The sequence below is a fragment of the Aptenodytes patagonicus genome, chromosome 8 (genome assembly GCF_965638725.1).
Source record: "Aptenodytes patagonicus chromosome 8, bAptPat1.pri.cur, whole genome shotgun sequence".
NCBI lineage: Eukaryota > Metazoa > Chordata > Aves > Sphenisciformes > Spheniscidae > Aptenodytes > Aptenodytes patagonicus.
Window position 1 is genome coordinate 4,120,044 of NC_134956.1, and position 11,821 is coordinate 4,131,864.

An 11,821-nucleotide genomic window follows, 5' to 3' on the forward strand; every position below is an offset into this window, starting at 1 on the left:
CAGGGAAAAAGAGTGGGAAAGTAATTCAAACCAGCACACGTAATCAGTCCATCTGAAGTTGCAGCAACCTGGGTTTCCATCTCATCAGAGATTGCGAGCAACCTGGGCGCAAGAGCTATGGGCTACAAATCCTGCCCAAGAACCTGGGAAGCTGAGCGAATACCCAGGCACTCAGCCTGTGCTGGACCCTTTTATGCACTTAATTAATCACTAGTAATTTCAAAATTAGCCTGAGAAGCCTACTCTGCATTAGGAGTATTTTAATTATATATAAGGTTTTAGAAAGAAAAAATAAGAAAGCAAGGCCTAGGATATTAAAAAGGAACGGAACTGTATGATAGAAAAGACTTGAACACATTTATGCCAAAAGGGGAAGGCGAGAAAGCAGAGGAAGACATACAACAGCAGGTTAAAGCATTTCAGGAAGACAGTAAGCAAGAAACTTCACTGTAACTGGCAGGAGAAAATAATTTGGTTGATGTTATTCATCATTTCAGCTTGGTGAAAGCCAGAAAGGGGGAAAGGGAAAAAAAAAAGAAAAGGCCACAAATAGCTGGACACCATCATCTGAGAGTTTACCAGGCTCATGTCCTGTTGGAAACTGGAATGCTTTTAAGGTCATAGACACCATTTCAATACATGTTTCTCGTAATATCAACCAAATCTGGGCAAATACAGAAAGAAGCGTACGAGCACTGTGCAGCTAAAAAGAGTATCTGTTTAAAATTTCAAATAGTTATGAGGAGATTCTTCAAGCCGCTTTGAATAGGGTAACAATTATAATTACAAACCATAGAGTCTTAAGCTGCAGCATGGTAATTTTTAAATCAGAAAAAGTGTATTTTTAAAAATCTGGGAACATCTGTATTCCTAAGTCCCAACCTACAGCACATACCTCTCAGCTACTCATTTCAACCTACACATTTCTATTTTTAAGCTGAGAATACCTTGTGGCATTTAAATTCCTTAGGAAAATCTCATAACACCCCCAGAGGTAATTTTTTTAGTCAGTCAAACTGGTTTTGTCATCAGAAAGACAACAGTTTCCATGATAAAAACTTTCTATTTAATCGCTTTCTGTAAGACATTCTTCCTTAGCTGCAACTCCAGCACCGATGTTATTAAAGCAAACTGAGCAGCGCTAAGGTACAGCTTTTTCATTAGTAGAGCAGGGCTCTTGTTACTAACATCATAAGCGATGCTACTTATTTTATCAAATGTATTCAGTTGGGTAGGAAAAGGAAAAATAACCAAAAATTATGCAATAAATATCATAAACTCCCCTCCTTAACAAGATATTGTAAGCTGTAACAGATACTGTAATATTTATTTTTACAAATTCCTTGTTGTGTCATATCATTTGCTACAAAATTAGTCCAAAGAGCGATTGCCAGTTACTGAAGTACCAGTATTCCTTCCCCAAATCCTCTGTGTGACGATGCATCATCAGACGTTGACTCACTTCCGGTAAGGGCACTGCACGAGGCCGTAAGGCCACAGGCTGGCAAAGCTCAAAGTGCCACTGCAGAGCCATAGCTGACTGCAAAGGTGCAGAAATTACTAGAACTTCAAAAATGAAGTTTTCTGTCTTTCCCTCATACTCTCCAAGGCCTCACTCAACCGTGAAAAACACTTTCTAGTTACTTGTAGTAAGTCAGACTGCGTTCTCCAGAAACACATTCGTTTCTGTGACCAGCCAAGCAGAAGGGATTTACTAATGCGAGATATTTATACTACACATATTTCAGGTTTAGGGTGCTTGCATATTCAACTAAAAGCGATTTTTGGATATACAAATACTATATTATATATATATTTTATATATATATATATTAGAATTCCTTGCTTTGTGATACATCAGTTAGTTATATAAGGACTCCAGCGGGGAGGGGGGAGAAAAAAAAATATACTGTCCCTGTAGGTTAGTTATATAACTGTCAACTCCAGAGTTCAATATTAAGTATTTACACAGTTTTGACATACTCATGCAAGGAAACAAATCTGTAAGCCCTGAAAGCACATATATTCATACATTCCTCAACCTGATCACAAACATTTGTGAGCAGAGAAACGTTAATTAAAATACTCACTCAACTTCAAGAGATGCAATATGTCGAGCAAGATTCTTCCGACTGGCACCTCCAAGGAAATGCATTTTGTAAAGATCAGTCAAAAGGAGGGGGTCCTAACTCCACCAAGGCAATGGAAGGAACAGGACCATACAGCTATTTCTATAATGTTTATATTCCGTTTTGTTTCCTTATGTTGCCGCTTGGGGAAAGTGGAGAAAGGCCAACATGGGAATTCTAATCACAAGTCCTGTTCTCAGGGATTGCAAGGGAAAACCTCGACATCCGATTGCTATAGTTTTACTGTATATTGCTCAGAGCTAAAAATGTCTGGTAAATATAGCCACATACTCAAAAGGCAAAACACAGTTTTCAAATGTAAGAATCAGACCTTGAAAGCTGTTCTCTGTGTTTATTAATAAGAGTTCAAGTGCAGTTACTCAACAACGCTCGCAAGGTCATGTCCTAGCTGAGTTTTACTTACAGAATTAATACTTCTGGAGAATCTCTTCCTGGAAAATATGTGAGAAGATTTTATATTTCATCCCAAAGTTCTAAATCTCTTTATCTCACGTCCCCAGTTGAGAGTTAAGTCGTGCTTGGCAACCTGGAAATCTATCTAATGAGCAATAACTAAAAGCAACCCAGTTTTGCTGATGATCTACACATCTCTAATGAAGGGAAGGTATCCATGGGACTTCATTTTTTGCAGTCCAACACAGATTTGTAGAAACCAGATGTAGGTCACTTTACATTATGAAACAATTATTTAATTTGCAGGTCCCATATGACACAACATGCACATTTTGCACTTTACAAGTTCTTAACGTGTTGTTACTGAAGCCAGCTCAAGTCTTAAACTCATGTCATTCATCAGTATCACTGACATCTGGTAATGTATTTGCTCCCTAAGCACACTTTGTGCTGGTGAACAGTATAGACCTGACAGTTTTGATAGAGTCAAGCAAAACCAGAGTGACACCATTCTTTGGACAAATGCTTGGCTCCCGAAAACTGATGTCCCACTTCATCCCATCTGTATTTTAGAAGTGATACATCTGCTTTTTTCTGAGTCCATGACGCATAATAGTATCATTTCCATACTTCCTTTAGAGTTATCTGTTCTAGGGCAGAGCGCGATACCTAAATTGGGCTTTCCTTGCTGACTCTGAGAATCGGTGTATAAGCCTATGCTTTCTTTCTTGTTGCTTCTGACAGAGACACCAAACGTATGGCATTTCCAGATTTCCACATTACAATAAAAACATCAATCGACAAAAAAAAACCCAAACCACTATTGGATGAGCAGAACCTCACTTGTTCTATTTCATTCAAAAGGTGACGGGTTCAAAGGAAATAGGGGAAAGAGAGAGAGTCAGAAAGACAGACAGACAGACTGTATACCCAGCCCGAAAAGTAGGAAGTTAAGAATCAAGAAATTTGTAATAGGGAAGCTTCAGAAAAGACAGTATCTACTAAATAAAATTTTAATGCAACTGTGAATAATCTAGAAGTAGGCCATTTTAGGCATTTTAGAATATGGTAAAAACCAGGATAGCATATTATAAAACAACCAATGCAATGTATTTTCATCAAAACACTTATAAAAGAGCAATTACATTCACTTAATTATCTTTTCAGTAAATATGTTTGCTGTGCAACCCAGCAAGAATTTGCAAAACAAGTGTTTTCACACATCATCGAAAATACTTACCCCATAATAATAATCATAAACAGCTTCACAGGCATTACTATATGTATGAGATAATAAAAACTTTTTTGAAAAAGACAAAATAATGAAATGAAATAATCAGTCTTCTCTTAAATTCTGTAAGTAATTCATTATTCAGAGGTTAAGTGAGAGAAGTAAAGACTGTTAGTCAAAAACTAAGGTTCCCGAGAGGATAATATATTCCATAGAGCAAGAGCTTTGTCTACGCTAGGAAGGCTGTGCTGGGATAACTGTAACAATGACCTTCTCTAGTAAAGATACAGCTTACAAACTGCTTGTGTATCTGTTAGTATAACCTGTAATTATTCCATAAAGAAACATATACTTATTATTATTATACTGTCTCTATAGAGATATTGAAGAAATTTAAATCAAATGTAAAAAATACTTACATTTGTCAAAAACAATTGTTTCTAATGCAACGCTTCGTTTCAGCACAAATATCAATGTCCACAATGAAAATTCTGGTTAAGGTTGAAGGTTTCTTTGTATTCATCCAGGACGTATGAAAAAGTAGTTATAAACTTCTCCAAATTTAAGTCACTGTTCCAAGAATGCAGACCAGGTGTACATGGTCTTAACCTTAAACACTCTTGCTCAGTCACTCAGTTTAGGCTCTTTTCTCAGGGTTTTTCATGGGGAAAAGCTGAAAGACCTTGGTTCAGTTGCAATGCAGAATAGAAATATGTATCAAAACTTTGCAGTGAAATTTGGTTTAGTGGCCAGCCTTGATACCTCCAGTTAGGGTTTCTGGGGATAACTCAACCGATTTGACTATATCAGAAAAGTGTTTAAGTTTAGACTGCATCAACAACAGGGCAAACCAATTTACAGCAATGAAGAACACATAGCACAAATAAGGGATTCCCTTTGGATGATATTATTTAAATGTCAGAACGATGACAAAACTGAATGTAAAAGACAAACTATATTTGAAAGATATACGTTCTAAATTGAATTAACAATGTAGGAGGCTATGATCCCAGAGAACTGCGCGAGTTTTGAATCACTTAACTGGAACGCTAACATAAATGGCAGTGGCTGATGCAGAGTAAAATAAGGAGGGAGAGGAATGCCTTTTTTCATGATCGTATGTTGTAAGACCACACGTGGAATAGGCTATTATGCCAATGCAAACAAAACATTACGAATAAAACTGATAGGAAGAAATTAGAATTTCTGTTAGCTTGATATTAGCAGTGAAGTCGTTGTTCATACGTTGACATTTATTCACTTGGATAAGTTTAAGTTTGATTTAGAATTCTAACCTTGCTATTAAAAAACTTGCATAGGGAACACTGTAGCTACTCTCTCTGTAGGAAAGCCTTATTATTATGGCCCATTTCAGTCCTGAACACACAGCTGAAGAAAAAAAATATATCATCTCAAGAAAATATGGTACATTTGACGCTCCAACTATCCAGGCGCTCTGTACAAACACATCGGAAAGCTAAAGCTGCAGTTAGTTTCTAAAAACAGGAAGAATGCTCCCATTTCTCATGTAGCAACCCCTGAGGATTTCCAGTACTTCCTAAATACAGCTGGATGGAGGGGAGGATTTGAACGCTTCCTCAGCTACCACTCCCAATGCACATCACTGAAAGCACCAGAAAACACAGAAGCCGATAAAAATAAATAAATGCTTAACAGCAAACTGGCTATCATCGAGGCACTTGACTTTAAATAGACTTAAGAAAAACATTTAACATTAACATAGAGCAACAAATATTTCATAAATACATAATCAGATTGAGAGCTGGCTTTCTTACTTATGCTTCACCTACTAAATCCTTTTGAACAAAGCCCATTCTCTTTCTGTCTGAACCAGAATGATCAGAAGAGCAAACCATTGAAGAAGGTTTTTAGGGTGGCATCTGCCTAAGTAATGGATGCTTGTACCGTTCCACCGCTCTTTGATTGCATTCTAATACAAACAAAATGTACTTGCTTCCGAAAATATTCCCTTTTTTCTTTGTGCTTTAAAACAAGATGTTCTAACCAAGATGATTTTAGAGAAAGACTGTGTTTAACAGAAATGCTACCAAAAATTTGCAAGACAATATTGAAAAAAGTTGACTTTGCCTGGAAATCTTGACAGACATTTCACTGGAGCTTCTAAAAAATCAAACTGGAGCACAGCCTGAAGTTATGATTGCTGACTGATATACCTCATACATCTAGACCATTTAAAGAGTGTCAACTTCTTCCAACCTACAAGCCCTGCAGAGAGAGGTTACTAAGAATAGGTTACTGATTTTAATAGGCTCCTTTAAAGTAATTCATGGATTCTCAGAGGTTCACAGACCACAGCTTGAAAGACACTGATTAAGGAAATTTGCAACTGAGTAGCTTAAGCAACCTAACACAGCTAGGATACTGCAAAACCAGAAAATTAAACCAGTGCTCTTTTGAGCTTAGGCCTTAGTGATGTGCTCTAGAGCCAGTTCTTGAAACACCTCATCCTCTTTTGATGCTGTTACTCCCTCGCTCATCAGTCATATTCATGAGAACAAGAAAACCAGGTTGAAAAAGATATGGAAGATTTATAGACCTCAGTCACAAAACCAGCTCATAAACTGCAGTGTTTATTACTTTCATTAAATTTCTCATCTTCATTACTTTGTGCTATAAAGCTTTAAGAGGTGAAAAATCACGTCAGTTAAAGATTAAACATAATATCATAATGTCTTGCACCAGAAGGCACTAAAAAATTCTGTCAACACTAGCAAACAGTGTGGCCCTATAAATGTAGTTTTACAGTACAAATCTATGTGCTAAGGAAACATGTGTCTGGACCATATTTTTCAGTTTAGTTTCATCCCAAAGGATAGGATGAAATCCCATCTGAATGCACATCCCCGAAAGCACCCCGCAATGTGAACCAAAGCATATGAACTGGGGACAGACAGGAGATGTAATTTCTGAAGTATACTCTGGATCCAAACTAAAATGTTAACGTAGATACATCCAAAGCAAGCTAAACCTGCATGTAATTAGAATAACCTCCATTTAGAACATACATTCTATATATTCTGCATGTTAATTTTGGTTTCAACTCATCTAGTTTTTAAGATTCTAAAAGTTTACGCACACTTAACTGAAACAAGATGAGCAGCATGTCCTAGAGAGAAAAGGCAGAACTCCTTATGCAATAACAGAAATAAATTGGAATCAATTGTTTAAATTGTTACTTTTCTGATAGGAGATATATATGTACATATAAATTATATATATATGCATATTTTCATGTAACACACGTATATGTACACACAGACACACATACCTAAAAGTAGTGTAATTCAGTGCCATTACACCTAGTATTAACTCTACTGCATTAGATGTAATAGATGTGGACCATAATACCAAACACTCACTTGTCTGTGCTTTATTCCTGAAGGTGGAGTTGAGCAGGGCGGGGGCTTGTTCTATTCTCCATCTGATTAAGCTTTAGAAAAAACCCTCAAGTGCATCTACAAAGATGTGAACTTGAGAGATTTTAAGATTCTTTTCCCAAGGTGCCAATTCAATGCCTGATTACACGTGTGTGCACATATCCTTCATGCTGAGTTTTAGATATTTTGTCTCAAAGGCCTGTTTTATTGTTACTGGTTTCTCCAGGAAAAAAAAAAGCAAAGTGCTATACATCTGCCTTGTCATCACAGTTTCGGTGTTCAAAAAGGTAGACCTGTTTTGTTTCAGTCATCTGTGCTTAAACATTTTTTTTTCCAGATAATAATTTTCCATTCTAATTCAAACCCACCAACAGACATGAACCATAAGTGCACGCAGACTTCGGGTTTTCACATCGTTTGACTGAACCCATGCAGACTAGTTGGCAAACAGCACCCTCCTTTGAAGCTGCAAAACAATCCCATAACCTGATCCAAAAATACTTTGAATTAAAAAAAGTCACATAATAAACAGGTGATTTTGCAAATTTGAAAAATATTTGAGATTTTAAAGCTGTTAAATTAGAACTGACGTCTTTAATTCACAATCGAATAAGAAAACACTCAGTATTCCTGTATTTCAAATTGGTTTATTTTATAAGCTATTAACGTTAACTTTTGACAATAAAGACGTTTTCAGAGCTTTTGGGTTTTCTTTGGTTTGGGGGAATTTCAATTTTTCTTTTAAACACCAGGTAAATAATTTTAAGAGAATATCTGGCTCCCTTTGTCAAATTCAGTGCAATACTTGTATTCCTCTGTATTACTGACATGTTGTTCAAATTTCAAATTCCTATTGAAAAAGCTGGGTAAGTTCCCATAAATAGTTACACATTGGTATTTATAATCAAGTTGTCTTCAAGTAGACAAAATATGGCTAAAAATATAATATGACAAATCGGTCTTCACATCCATGTGAAAACATAACAAGGCAGCGATGTGTTTAAATTCTTACAAGAGACATTTAGGTTATACGCTGGGAATAACTGCCTCACTGCATGGGCACTTAGACAAATTATCTAGGGAAGACACAGAATTTCCATCACTGGAACCTTTTAAAAATAAGTATGTTAAATTTCTGTCAAGAGTGGCTTAAGTATTGTTGATAGTGCTTTTGAGTATGGGGACAGACTAAACGACCAAAAGTTCCCCTCAAGTAGGTTTTCTCATATCCTGCCTCTTCTTGTTTGCCTTTGGATGCTGTCGTCAGGCTGTGGATTAACCTGGCCAGGGAGGAACAGAGACTGGAGCGCTCTCTGATTTATATACCCAGCACTCGTCTCAGCACTGCACTCCTAATATAGGGAGTGCTGAGGAGCTTAAAGTAAATACAACTTTTTTGCTCTGCATAGGATGAAAACAAGGCCAGCGAGGCTTGCTCTCTCTGTTACAGTCACAGTCCTCCTGACTCTCGCTGGGTATAGGGGACGACGCTCAGATGACCCCCTGCACCACCTCCCCAGCGGTCCCTGTCTGCAGGCTGCACAAACCCACGGAGCCAGCCAAAATGATGCAATCTCCCAAATTCCACAGAACCAGCCAGCATGAATCTGCATAAATATGCCAGCGTAGCCAGGTTTATTACTTTCCTAGCACAGTCCAGCAGAGAGGCACCGAAGGAGGCTGCTGTGGCACGGTCTGAGCTTTTGCGCTCTCCCCAGGAGGGTCATCTTGAGCACAGGGGTACGTAAACCCCAGAGAGGCTCTGCAGGTTCAGTTTATGCCCTGACGGGTTTGTCAGCTACAGCTGAACACCAACAGCCAGGCTCCATCTGGCTCTACAAACAAGCCACCAAACCATCCTTGCATCGTGCTCTCCGTGACCCCATACCACCCAGGACTCTCGCCAATTCATCTAGTATTGGAGCCCTAAACCTAAATTTGTCCCATCTTTTGAATCTAGAAAACAACATAAAAGCAAAAATGTTTCAGAAATTAAATAGTGTATCCAGGTAATGACAACTCAAATGTGCACAATTTTCTCCTCATGAAAACAGCCTTATACAAGTATTGGAAGACAGCGAGATAATCTGCATGAGTTCGGACACACATGTAATAGCTGGACACCCCAACCTGTTCTGTCCTCTGCGCCTGGATATTTAGACCTTGCATTGAAGTATGATTCAGGGCAGGAATTAAAAAGTAAGATACTTTCTTCAGCAAATTCTTAAAGGAACTAATTTATTTAACAAAACAGATTGGGCTAATATCACTAGAAGCCATATGCTGCTTCACCTCATCCTAGCTTTGGGAGGAAGGAGGTTAAATGGCGGGGTTCTGGCAGAACAAGTTGTTTTTAAGAGGGCAAATACTTCTGTTTCTCCTATTTTCCAGGATGCCAACTGCTTCATCCCTTGTACTGACAGACGGTTTAGACTGGTTTAAAAAAAATCCTTTGGGAATCTCATGATTTAATTTTCATGAAGAATAATAGAAGTATTTGAGTGTGTGCAACAACACTCCTCAGAAGTTGTGTTTTGATAACTGAAAGTAATCTATACTTTGAGATTTATCTGTTTTATATAAAAATACTATTTTCTAATAGCTGCACTTCGATTGTCTCAGCTTCTCTTGTGAATTTTCGTCCTTGGACAGCGCAATAAAAACCTCTAGTGCAGTGACAGCTGGATTAGTGTTATTTATTTAGCAGCAAAGACGATAAAGGATTCCTATTAGGACGTACCAGCTTTTAAGGCTGCATTGCCCTTATAGCCTCTTATATACGACCTGTTTTCCATTGATGTAGTATTCCTCAGTGCCCGAAGAATGTTATGTAACACACTGAATAAAGACTTACAGAATAATACACATATTTTAGGTTTTTATAGTCAAAACAAAGTCATTTGAAAGCACTCTGGGTGTGTGTGTGTGGAATACCAAATCTATTCTAGTTAAGGGCTAAAATGAAATTAAGTTAGAACTAAAACCCTCTGAAGAAGTACCTGGTTTGGTATAAGATTCCGCTGTACTATACAAATGGTTGAAAGTCCTGCAAAATGAAAACCAGTGCTTACAGACTGCAAATAGTGCAGATAAAGAACTCGGAAACGGCAGCTAGATTTCCCTGCCGTGCCGAGGGGTGATTAGTTGACACTGACAGTGAGGATTACAAGACAGTTCAGCTGTTCCCTTGACCTTTTGAGACATACAGGAGATTTGAAGATGTTTACTAATTATTGCTGTTTTCAGCATCTACAACAATATTCTGAAAATATTTTTAGTAACTGTTCAGAGATGCTGGGTTGGTTTGCTTTTTTACTGACATAGTTCATGAGGCAGGGTGGAAGTTAAGATTAAAATCACTGCAAAGTATTAAAATGAATGAAATTTAGCTCGTTTTATTTTAGAAAGGCTTCACATTTTCTACAATACATTTTGCATTACGGAAAGGACTTGAAGAGATAACAGATTTTCAATGTACCAAAAACATTACTTGATGACATTTTTTAAATATAAAGTGCACACACATAGGTTATGGAATCAGTTTTTCATCTCAGTGTTGGCTTCATAACTGGGAGGGCCGGCAAAAGACTTACATTTGTTTATTGCTATATACTGCTATGATTTTAGGAGATTTGTAAAATAACATTAGTGTTGGCCTTACACACTAGATTTTTACGCTGCCTATATTTATGTATCTTTAATGCAATCTATGGTATCACAGGTAAAATGCCTTTTTAAAAAAAGGCTGAGATCTAAAACTGCCACAAAGAACAGAGAATTAACTTTGTTCAGCTGACTCATTTCTGACATTTCTGAGTCTTTCACTTATTAATCAAATATAGTAAGTGCATATTGATGAAATCCAGGGAGAGAGATTTTTAGAGACAGGGAAACATATGCAACACTTTCCTGTGGAAATCTTCATGTCCTAGGATCTTCAATTGGCCCTGCAAGAGTCTCAGTATGTAAAAGTCTGGCAAAGGACTTAAAAAATTCATGTGCTTCATTAACCATGTGAGTAGCCCTACTGAATTAAAATGCTAAGGAAAATGTACAATGAAATCCCAGATGTGGACTGTATGGGTAAAGACAAGGTAAAAACTGATAAATGCTGCATTAAAACATTTCGTTTATATTCAATTATACTCATTGCGTCTCACTAGGAAGTAAATGAACTGAATTTCTCAGAGGATGGCTCGAGATTTTCATGTGGTTATTTATCAGAGGTTACTTTTAATTAAGTTTAATTAAATTTGGTTTAAGTTCCTGAATAATTACTGCTTTTACTTTCTTTAACTTTTTTGAAACAACTGGTTATTCCTTACGGTCATTTAAGCAAAGGGGGCACACGGGTGTTTCTTGTTTAAATGAAATCTTGAGCCATGCATAGATTTGCTTGTGCTCACTTCTAGTGTTAAGGTAATACAAATGATCAATATTAACGAAGATAAAGAAATAAAACCAATATGTTTACATTTGGCAGGAACTGACTGTACTGTACCGCAGCATTTAATAATACCGAGTACCATTTCCAACACCAGATGAGATGGTAGTGCTCCTGCAGAGCTAATCCTGCTATTCGTTTTATATCCAACGTTTGCTTCCTGCCCGAATGACACCTGTGTGTT

At 37.3% G+C, this 11,821-nt stretch overlaps 1 protein-coding gene and 1 long non-coding RNA gene across 15 annotated transcripts in view; one reads left to right on the forward strand and one right to left on the reverse strand.

Annotated features, from left to right (window-relative positions):
• Positions 1 to 11,821, reverse strand: part of ATP2B2 (ATPase plasma membrane Ca2+ transporting 2) — a 446,707-nt gene that overhangs the window by 113,695 nt on the left and 321,191 nt on the right. The window lies entirely within an intron of this gene.
• The window catches only part of LOC143164003 (uncharacterized), a 32,821-nt gene that overhangs the window by 16,021 nt on the left and 4,979 nt on the right, over positions 1 to 11,821 (forward strand). The window contains exons 3-4 of one of the 2 annotated variants that reach the window (XR_012996010.1): positions 9,248 to 9,392; positions 9,585 to 9,696. This is a non-coding gene — a long non-coding RNA (uncharacterized LOC143164003). Of the gene's footprint in view, positions 1 to 9,247; positions 9,393 to 9,584; positions 9,697 to 11,821 lie in introns of those variants that run through there. The other variant, XR_012996009.1, reaches the window with a different exon arrangement.